Source organism: Phalangium opilio, unplaced genomic scaffold (genome assembly GCF_054372755.1).
Source record: "Phalangium opilio isolate 3A_F unplaced genomic scaffold, DU_Popi_V2 ptg000002l_1, whole genome shotgun sequence".
Taxonomy (NCBI): domain Eukaryota; kingdom Metazoa; phylum Arthropoda; class Arachnida; order Opiliones; family Phalangiidae; genus Phalangium; species Phalangium opilio.
The window spans coordinates 15894067-15904330 of NW_028324144.1; the positions used below are offsets into that span (position 1 = coordinate 15894067).

Here is a 10264-nt window from a genome sequence, read left to right on the forward strand (position 1 = left end):
TAGCCCACCCGGGAGCGGTGTTTTGGGATCTCAAATGTAACGTAAAAAGCCAAAGTTTTTCCACAATACCTGACGACCATTTAATTTTTGGGCTTCCGTGGCGCAATGGTTAGCGCGTTCGGCTGTTAACCGAAAGGTTGGTGGTTCGAGCCCATCCGGGAGCGGTGTTGTGAGGTCTCAGATGTGACGTAAAAAGTCAAAGTTTTTCCACAATACCTGACGACCATATAGTTTTTGGGCTTCCGTGGCGCAATGGTTAGCGCTCTCAGCTGTTATTCAAAAGGTTGGTGGTTCGAGTCCACCCGGGAGCGGTGTTGTGAGGTCTCAGATGTAGCGTAAAAAGGCAAAACTTTTCCACTATACGTGACAACCCTTTAATTTCTGAACTTCCGTGGCTCAATGGTTAGCGCGTTCGGCTGTTAATTAATAGGTTGGTGGTTCGAGCCCACCCTGGAGCGGTGTTTTGGGATCTCAAATGTAACGTAAAAAGCCAAAGTTTTTCCACAATACCTGACGACCATTTAATTTTTGGGCTTCCGTTGCGCATTGGTTAGCGCGTTCGGCTGTTAACCGAAAGGTTGGTGGTTCGAGCCCACCCGGGAGCGGTGTTTTGGGATTTCAAATGTAACGAAAAAAGCCAAAGTTTTTCTACAATACCTGAAGAACATTTAATTTTTGGGCTTCCGTTGCGCAATGGTTAACGCGTTTAGATGTTAACCGAAAGGTTGGTCGTTCGAGCCCACCCGGGAGTGGTGTTGTAGAAGATGTAGCGTGAAAAGTCATATCTTTTCCACAATACCTGACAACCCTTTAATTTCTGAGCTTCCGTGGCTCAATGGTTAGAGTGTTCGGCTGTTAACTAATAGGTTGGTGGTTCGAGCCCTCCAGGGAGCGATGTTTTGGGATCTCAAATGTAACGTAAAAAGCCAAAGTTTTTCCACAACACCTGACAACCATATAATTTCTGAGCTTCCGTGTCTCAATGGTTAGAGCGTTCGGCTGTTATCTAATAGGTTGGTGGTTCGAGCCCACCCGGGAGCGGTGTTTTGGGATCTCAAATGTAACGTAAAAAGCCAAAGTTTTCCACAATACCTGACGACCATTTAATTTTTGGGCTTCCGTGGCGCAATGGTTAGCGCGTTCGGCTGTTAACCGAAAGGTTGGTGGTTCGAGCCCATCCCGGAGCGGTGTTGGGAGGTCTCAGATGTGACGTAAAAAGTCAAAGTTTTTCCACAATACCTGACAACCATTTAATTTCTGAGCTTCCGTGGCGCAATGGTTAGCGCGTTCGGCTCTTAACCGAAAGGTTGGTGGTTCAAGCCCATCCGGGAGCGGTGTTGTGAGGTCTCAGATTTAGCGTGAAAAGTCATAACTTTTCCACAATACCTGACAACCATTTAATTTCTGAGCTTCCGTGGCTCAATGGTTAGCGCGTTCGGCTGTTAACTAATAGGTTGGTGGTTCGAGCCCTCCAGGGAGCGATGTTTTGGGATCTCAAATGTAACGTAAAAAGCCAAAGTTTTTCCACAACACCTGACAACCATATAATTTCTGAGCTTCCGTGGCTCAATGGTTAGCGCGTTCGGCTGTTAACTAATAGGTTGGTGGTTCTAGCCCACCCGGGAGCGGTGTTTTGGGATCTCAAATGTAACGTAAAAAGCCAAAGTTTTTCCACAATACCTGACGACCATTTAATTTTTGGGCTTCCGTGGCGCAATGGTTAGCGCGTTCGGCTGTTAACCGAAAGGTTGGTGGTTCGAGCCCATCCGGGAGCGGTGTTGTGAGGTCTCAGATGTGACGTAAAAAGTCAAAGTTTTTCCACAATACCTGACGACCATATAGTTTTTGGGCTTCCTTGGCGCAATGGTTAGCGCTCTCAGCTGTTATTCAAAAGGTTGGTGGTTCGAGTCCACCCGGGAGCGGTGTTGTGAGGTCTCAGATGTAGCGTAAAAAGGCAAAACTTTTCCACTATACGTGACAACCCTTTAATTTCTGAACTTCCGTGGCTCAATGGTTAGCGCGTTCGGCTGTTAATTAATAGGTTGGTTGTTCGAGCCCACCCTGGAGCGGTGTTTTGGGATCTCAAATGTAACGTAAAAAGCCAAAGTTTTTCCACAATACCTGACGACCATTTAATTTTTGGGCTTCCGTTGCGCATTGGTTAGCGCGTTCGGCTGTTAACCGAAAGGTTGGTGGTTCGAGCCCACCCGGGAGCGGTGTTTTGGGATTTCAAATGTAACGAAAAAAGCCAAAGTTTTTCTACAATACCTGAAGAACATTTAATTTTTGGGCTTCCGTTGCGCAATGGTTAACGCGTTTAGATGTTAACCGAAAGGTTGGTCGTTCGAGCCCACCCGGGAGAGGTGTTGTGGGGTCTCAGATGTAGCGTGAAAAGTCATAACTTTTCCACAATACCTGACAACCATTTAATTTCTGAGCTTCCGTTGCGCAATGGTTAGCGCGTTTAGCTGTTAACCGAAAGGTTGGTCGTTCGAGCCCACCCGGGAGAGGTGTTGTGGGGTGTCAGATGTAGCGTGAAAAGTCATAGCTTTTCCACGATACTGGACAACCATATAATTTCTGAGCTTCCGTGTCTCAATGGTTAGAGCGTTCGGCTGTTATCTAATAGGTTGGTGGTTCGAGTCCACCCGGGAGCGGTGTTTTGGGATCTCAAATGTAACGTAAAAAGCCAAAGTTTTCCACAATACCTGACGAAAATTTAATTTTTGGGCTTCCGTGGCGCAATGGTTAGCGCGTTCGGCTGTAAACCGAAAGGTTGGTGGTTCGAGCCCATCCCGGAGCGGTGTTGTGAGGTCTCAGATGTTACGTAAAAAGTCAAAGTTTTTCCACAATACCTGACGACCATATAATTTTTGGGATTCCCTGGCGCAATGGTTAGCGCTCTCAGCTGTTATTCAAAAGGTTGGTGGTTCGAGTCCACCCGGGAGCGGTGTTGTGAGGTCTCAGATGTAGCGTAAAAAGTCAAAACTTTTCCACTATACGTGACAACCCTTTAATTTCTGAACTTCCGTGGCTCAATGGTTAGCGCGTTCGGCTGTTAATTAATAGGTTGGTGGTTCGAGCCCCCCCGGGAGCGGTGTTTTGGGATCTCAAATGTAACGTAAAAAGCCAAAGTTTTTCCACAATACCTGACGACCATTTAATTTTTGGGCTTCCGTTGCGCAATGGTTAGCGCGTTCGGCTGTTAACCGAAAGGTTGGTGGTTCGAGCCCACCCGGGAGCGGTGTTTTGGGATTTCAAATGTAACGAAAAAAGCCATAGTTTTTCTACAATACCTGACGAACATTTAATTTTTGGGCTTCCATGGCGCAATGGTTAACGCGTTTAGATGTTAACCGAAAGGTTGGTCGTTCGAGCCCACCCGGGAGTGGTGTTGTAGAAGATGTAGCGTGAAAAGTCATATCTTTTCCACAATACGTGACAACCCTTTAATTTCTGAGCTTCCGTGGCTCAATGGTTAGCGCGTTCGGCTGTTAACTAATAGGTTGGTGGTTCGAGCCCTCCAGGGAGCGATGTTTTGGGATCTCAAATGTAACGTAAAAAGCCAAAGTTTTTCCACAACACCTGACAACCATATAATTTCTGAGCTTCCGTGGCTCAATGGTTAGCGCGTTCGGCTGTTAACTAATAGGTTGGTGGTTCTAGCCCACCCGGGAGCGGTGTTTTGGGATCTCAAATGTAACGTAAAAAGCCAAAGTTTTTCCACAATACCTGACGACCATTTAATTTTTGGGCTTCCGTGGCGCAATGGTTAGCGCGTTCGGCTGTTAACCGAAAGGTTGGTGGTTCGAGCCCATCCGGGAGCGGTGTTGTGAGGTCTCAGATGTGACGTAAAAAGTCAAAGTTTTTCCACAATACCTGACGACCATATAATTTTTGGGCTTCCGTGGCGCAATGGTTAGCGCTCTCAGCTGTTATTCAAAAGGTTGGTGGTTCGAGTCCACCCGAAAGCGGTGTTGTGAGGTCTCAGATGTAGCGTAAAAAGTCAAAACTTTTCCACTATACGTGACAACCCTTTAATTTCTGAGCTTCCGTGGCTCAATGGTTAGCGCGTTCGGCTGTTTATTAATAGGTTGGTGGTTCGAGCCCACCCGGGAGCGGTGTTTTGGGATCTCAAATATAACGTAAAAAGCCAAAGTTTTTCCACAATACCTGACGAACATTTAATTTTTGGGCTTCCGTTGCGCAATGGTTAGCGCGTTTAGCTGTTAACCGAAAGGTTGGTCGTTCGATCCCACCCGGGAGAGGTGTTGTGGGGTGTCAGATGTAACGTGAAAAGTTATAGCTTTTCCACAATACCTGACAACCATATAATTTCTGAGCTTCCGTGGCTCAATGGTTAGCGCGTCCGGCAGTTAACTAATAGGTTTGTGGTTCGAGCCCACTTGGGAGCGGTGTTTTGGGATCTCAAATGTAACGTAAAAAGCCAAAGTTTTTCCACGATACCTGACGACCATTTAATTTTTGGGTTTCCGTGGCGCAATGGTTAGCGCGTTCGGCTGTTAACCGAAAGGTTGGTGGTTCGAGCCCACCCGGGAGCGGTGTTTTGGGATCTCAAATGTAACGTAAAAAGCCAAAGTTTTTCCACAATACCTGACGACCATATAATTTTTGGGCTTCCGTGGCGCAATGGTTAGCGCTCTCAGCTGTTATTCAAAAGGTTGGTGGTTCGAGTCCACCCGGGAGCGGTGTTGTGAGGTCTCAGATGTAGCGTAAAAATTCAAAACTTTTCCACTATACGTGACAACCATTTAATTTCTGAGCTTCCGTGGCTCAATGGTTAGCGCGTTTGGCTGTTGATTTATAGGTTGGTGGTTCGACCCCACCCGGGAGCGGTGTTTTGGGATCTCAAATATAACGTAAAAAGCCAAAGTTTTTCCACAATACCTGACGAACATTTAATTTTTGGGCTTCCTTTGCGCAATGGTTAACGCGTTTAGATGTTAACCGAAAGTTTGGTCGTTCGAGCCCACCCGGGAGAGGTGTTGTGGGGTCTCAGATGTAGCGTGAAAAGTCATATCATTTTGAGAATTTTTTCACTAGTTTCAAATATAACCACTGAAACCATTATTTTTGTACTTTTTGCTTTAATTCAAGCAAATGTAACGATACTCATTCAAAAAAGTGTTTAAATTCAATTTTCAATAAAAAATCGTTGTCACGGATTTTGTATCTTGAAGAAAAAAAAACATGCGATTTTTTCGGTACACTTTTGAATGCATTTTTTTCTGGACAAATTTTTGACCGAATTCAGCTTATTTTCCTATAAAATACTCATTAAAAGTGATTTCATGTCGATTGATCAATAAATAAAAATGTACCTCGATATTTAATACCATTTTCAAAATCGACCTTTCTCGACCAGAGAAGCACAATTTGAGAATATTTTCACTCTTTTCAAATATATTCACTGAAACCATTATTATTGTACTTTTTGCTTTAATTCAAGCAAATGTAAGGATATTCATTCAAAAAACTGTTCAAATTCAATTTTAAATAAGAAATCGTTGTCACGGATTTTGTATCTTGAAGAAAAATAACATGCGTTTTTTCGGTACACTTTTGAATGTATTTTTTTCAGGACAAATTTTTGACCGAATTCAGCTTATTTACCTGTAAAATACTCATTAAAAGTGATTTCATCTCGATGGATCAATAAATAAAAATTTTCCTCCATTTTTAATAACATTTTCAAAATCGACGTTTCTCGGCCAGGGAAGCACATTTTGAGAATTTTTTCACTATTTTCAAATATAACCACTGAAACCATTATTTTTGTACTTTTTGCTTTAATTCAAGCAAATGTAACGATACTCATTCAAAAAAGTGTTAAATTCAATTTTCAATAAAAAATCGTTGTCACGGATTTTATCTTGAAGAAAAAAAACATGCGATTTTTTCGGTACACTTTTGAATGCATTTTTTTCTGGACAAATTTTTGACCGAATTCAGCTTATTTTCCTTTAAAATACTCATTAAAAGTGATTTCATCTCGATTGATCAATAAAAAAATTTACTTCGATTTTTAATACCATTTTCAAATCGACGTTTCTCAGCCAGAGAAGCACATTTTGAGAATTTTTTCACTATTTTCAAATATAACCACTGAAACCTTTTTTTTGTACTTTTTGCTTTAATTCAAGCAAATGTAACGATACTCATTCAAAAAAGTGTTTAAATTCAATTTTCAATAAAAAATCGTTGTCACGGATTTTGTATCTTGAAGAAAAAAAACATGCAATTTTTTCGGTACACCTTTGAATGCATTTTTTTCTGGACAAATTTTTGACCGAATTCAGCTTATTTTCCTATAAAATACTCATTAAAAGTGATTTCATCTCGATTGATCAATAAAAAAAAATTTACTTCGATATTTAATACCATTTTCAAATCAACGTTTCTCGACCAGAGAAGCACAATTTGAGAATATTTTCACTATTTTCAAATATATTCATTGAAACCATTATTATTGTACTTTTTGCTTTAATTCAAGTAAATGTAACGATATTCATTCAAAAAACTGTTCAAATTCAATTTTCAATAAGAAATCGTTGTCACGGATTTTTTATCTTGAAGAAAAAAACATGCGATTTTTTCGGTACACTTTTGAATGTATTTTTTTCTGGACAAATTTTTGACCGAATTCAGCTTATTTACCTGTAAAATACTCATTAAAAGTGATTTCATCTCGATGGATCAAGAAATAAAAATTTTCCTCGATTTTTAATAACATTTTCAAAATCAACGTTTCTCAGCCAGAGAAGCACATTTTGAGAATTTTTTAACTATTTTCAAATATAACCACTGAAACCATTATTTTTGTACTTTTTGCTTCAATTCAAGCAAATGTAACGATATTCATTCAAAAAAGTGTTTAAATTCAATTTCCAATAAAAAATCGTTGTCACGGACTTTGTATCTTGAAGAAAAAAAAACATGCGATTTTTTCGGTACACCTTTGAATGCATTTTTTTCTGGACAAATTTTTGACCGAATTCAGCTTATTTTCCTATAAAATACTCATTAAAAGTGATTTCATCTCGATTGATCAATTAAAAAAAATGTACTCCGATTTTTAATACCATTTTCAAATCGACGTTTCTCGACCAGAGAAGCACAATTTGAAAATATTTTCACTATTTTCAAATATATTCACTGAAACCATTATTATTGTACTTTTTGCTTTAATTCAAGCAATTGTAACGATATTCATTCAAAAAACTGTTCAAATTCAATTTTCAATAAGAAATCGTTGTCACGGATTTTGTATCTTGAAGAAAAGAAACATGCGATTTTTTCGGTACGCTTTTGAATGTATTTTTTTCTGGACAAATTTTTGACCGAATTCAGCTAATTTACCTGTAAAATACTCATTAAAAGTGATTTCATCTCAATGGATCTCAATAAATAAAAATTTTCCTCGATTTTTAATAACATTTTCAAAATCGACGTTTCTCGGCCAGAGAAGCACATTTTGAGAATTTTTTCACTATTTTCAAATATAACCACTGAAAACATTAATTTGTACTTTTTGCTTTAATTCAAGCAAATGTAACGATACTCATTCAAAAAAGTGTTTAAATTCAATTTTCAATAAAAAATCGTTGTCACGGATTTTGTATCTTGAAGAAAAAAAACATGCGATTTTTTCGGTACACTTTTGAATGCATTTTTTTCTGGACAAATTTTTGACCGAATTCAGCTTATTTTCCTATAAAATACTCATTAAAAGTGATTTCATGTCGATTGATCAATAAATAAAAATGTACCTCGATTTTTAATACCATTTTCAAAATCGACCTTTCTCGACCAGAGAAGCACAATTTGAGAATATTTTCACTTTTTTCAAATATATTCACTGAAACCATTATTATTGTACTTTTTGCTTTAATGCAAGCAAATGTAAGGATATTCATTCAAAAAACTGTTCAAATTCAATTTTAAATAAGAAATCGTTGTCACGGATTTTGTATCTTGAAGAAAAATAACATGCGTTTTTTCGGTACACTTTTGAATGTATTTTTTTCAGGACAAATTTTTGACCGAATTCAGCTTATTTACCTGTAAAATACTCATTAAAAGTGATTTCATCTCGATGGATCTATAAATAAAAATTTTCCTCCATTTTTAATAACATTTTCAAAATCGACGTTTCTCGGCCAGGGAAGCACATTTTGAGAATTTTTTCACTATTTTCAAATATAACCACTGAAACCATTATTTTTGTACTTTTTGCTTTAATTCAAGCAAATGTAACGATACTCATTCAAAAAAGTGTTAAATTCAATTTTCAATAAAAAATCGTTGTCACGGATTTTATCTTGAAGAAAAAAACATGCGATTTTTTCGGTACACTTTTGAATGCATTTTTTTCTGGACAAATTTTTGACCGAATTCAGCTTATTTTCCTTTAAAATACTCATTAAAAGTGATTTCATCTCGATTGATCAATAAAAAAATTTACTTCGATTTTTAATACCATTTTCAAATCGACGTTTCTCAGCCAGAGAAGCACATTTTGAGAATTTTTTCACTAATTTCAAATATAACCACTGAAACCTTTTTTTTGTACTTTTTGCTTTAATTCAAGCAAATGTAACGATACTCATTCAAAAAAGTGTTTAAATTCAATTTTCAATAAAAAATCGTTGTCACGGATTTTGTATCTTGAAGAAAAAAAACATGCAATTTTATCGGTACACCTTTGAATGCATTTTTTTCTGGACAAATTTTTGACCGAATTCAGCTTATTTTCCTATAAAATACTCATTAAAAGTGATTTCATCTCGATTGATCAATAAAAAAAATTTACTTCGATATTTAATACCATTTTCAAATCGACGTTTCTCGACCAGAGAAGCACAATTTGAAAATATTTTCACTATTTTCAAATATATTCACTGAAACCATTATTATTGTACTTTTTGCTTTAATTCAAGCAATTGTAACGATATTCATTCAAAAAACTGTTCAAATTCAATTTTCAATAAGAAATCGTTGTCACGGATTTTGTATCTTGAAGAAAAGAAACATGCGATTTTTTCGGTACGCTTTTGAATGTATTTTTTTCTGGACAAATTTTTGACCGAATTCAGCTTATTTACCTGTAAAATACTCATTAAAAGTGATTTCATCTCAATGGATCTCAATAAATAAAAATTTTCCTCGATTTTTAATAACATTTTCAAAATCGACGTTTCTCGGCCAAAGAAGCACATTTTGAGAATTTTTTCACTATTTTCAAATATAACCACTGAAACCATTATTTTTGTACTTTTTGCTTTAATTCAAGCAAATGTAACGATATTCATTCAAAAAACTGTTCAAATTCAATTTTCAATAAGAAATCGTTGTCACGGATTTTGTATCTTGAAGAAAAAAAAACATGCGATTTTTTCGGTACACTTTTGAATGCATTTTTTTCTGGACAAATTTTTGACCGAATTCAGCTTATTTTCCTATAAAATACTCATTAAAAGTGATTTCATCTCGATTGATCAATTAAAAAAAATGTACTCCGATTTTTAATACCATTTTCAAATCGACGTTTCTCGACCAGAGAAGCACAATTTGAAAATATTTTCACTATTTTCAAATATATTCACTGAAACCATTATTATTGTACTTTTGCTTTAATTCAAGCAATTGTAACGATATTCATTCAAAAAACTGTTCAAATTATATTTTCAATAAGAAATCGTTGTCACGTATTTTGTATCTTGAAGAAAAAAAAACATGCGATTTTTTCGGTACACTTTTGAATGTATTTTTTTCTGGACAAATTTTTGACCGAATTCAGCTTATTTACCTGTAAAATACTCATTAAAAGTGATTTCATCTCGATGGATCTCAATAAATAAAAATTTTCCTCGATTTTTAATAACATTTTCAAAATCGACGTTTCTCGGCCAGAGAAGCACATTTTGAGAATTTTTTCACTATTTTCAAATATAACCACTGAAACCATTATTTTTGTACTTTTTGCTTTAATTCAAGCAAATGTAACGATATTCATTCAAAAAACTGTTCAAATTCAATTTTCAATAAGAAATCGTTGTCACGGATTTTGTATCTTGAAGAAAAAAAACATGCGATTTTTTCGGTACACTTTTGAATGCATTTTTTTCTGGACAAATTTTTGACCGAATTCAGCTTATTTTCCTATAAAATACTCATTAAAAGTGATTTCATCTCGATTGATCAATTAAAAAAAATGTACTCCGATTTTTAATACCATTTTCAA

The 10264-nt window shown here is 36.8% G+C and overlaps 2 non-coding genes across 2 annotated transcripts; both read left to right on the forward strand.

The window, feature by feature from the left end:
- Positions 1-1261: 1261 nt before the first annotated feature.
- Positions 1262-1334, forward strand: TRNAK-CUU (transfer RNA lysine (anticodon CUU)). The gene has a single exon. It is a non-coding gene; the product is annotated as a tRNA-Lys (tRNA).
- A 1396-nt stretch (positions 1335-2730) lies between these two features.
- TRNAY-GUA (transfer RNA tyrosine (anticodon GUA)) lies at positions 2731-2803 on the forward strand. Its single transcript has one exon. It is a non-coding gene; the product is annotated as a tRNA-Tyr (tRNA).
- Positions 2804-10264: the final 7461 nt, after the last annotated feature.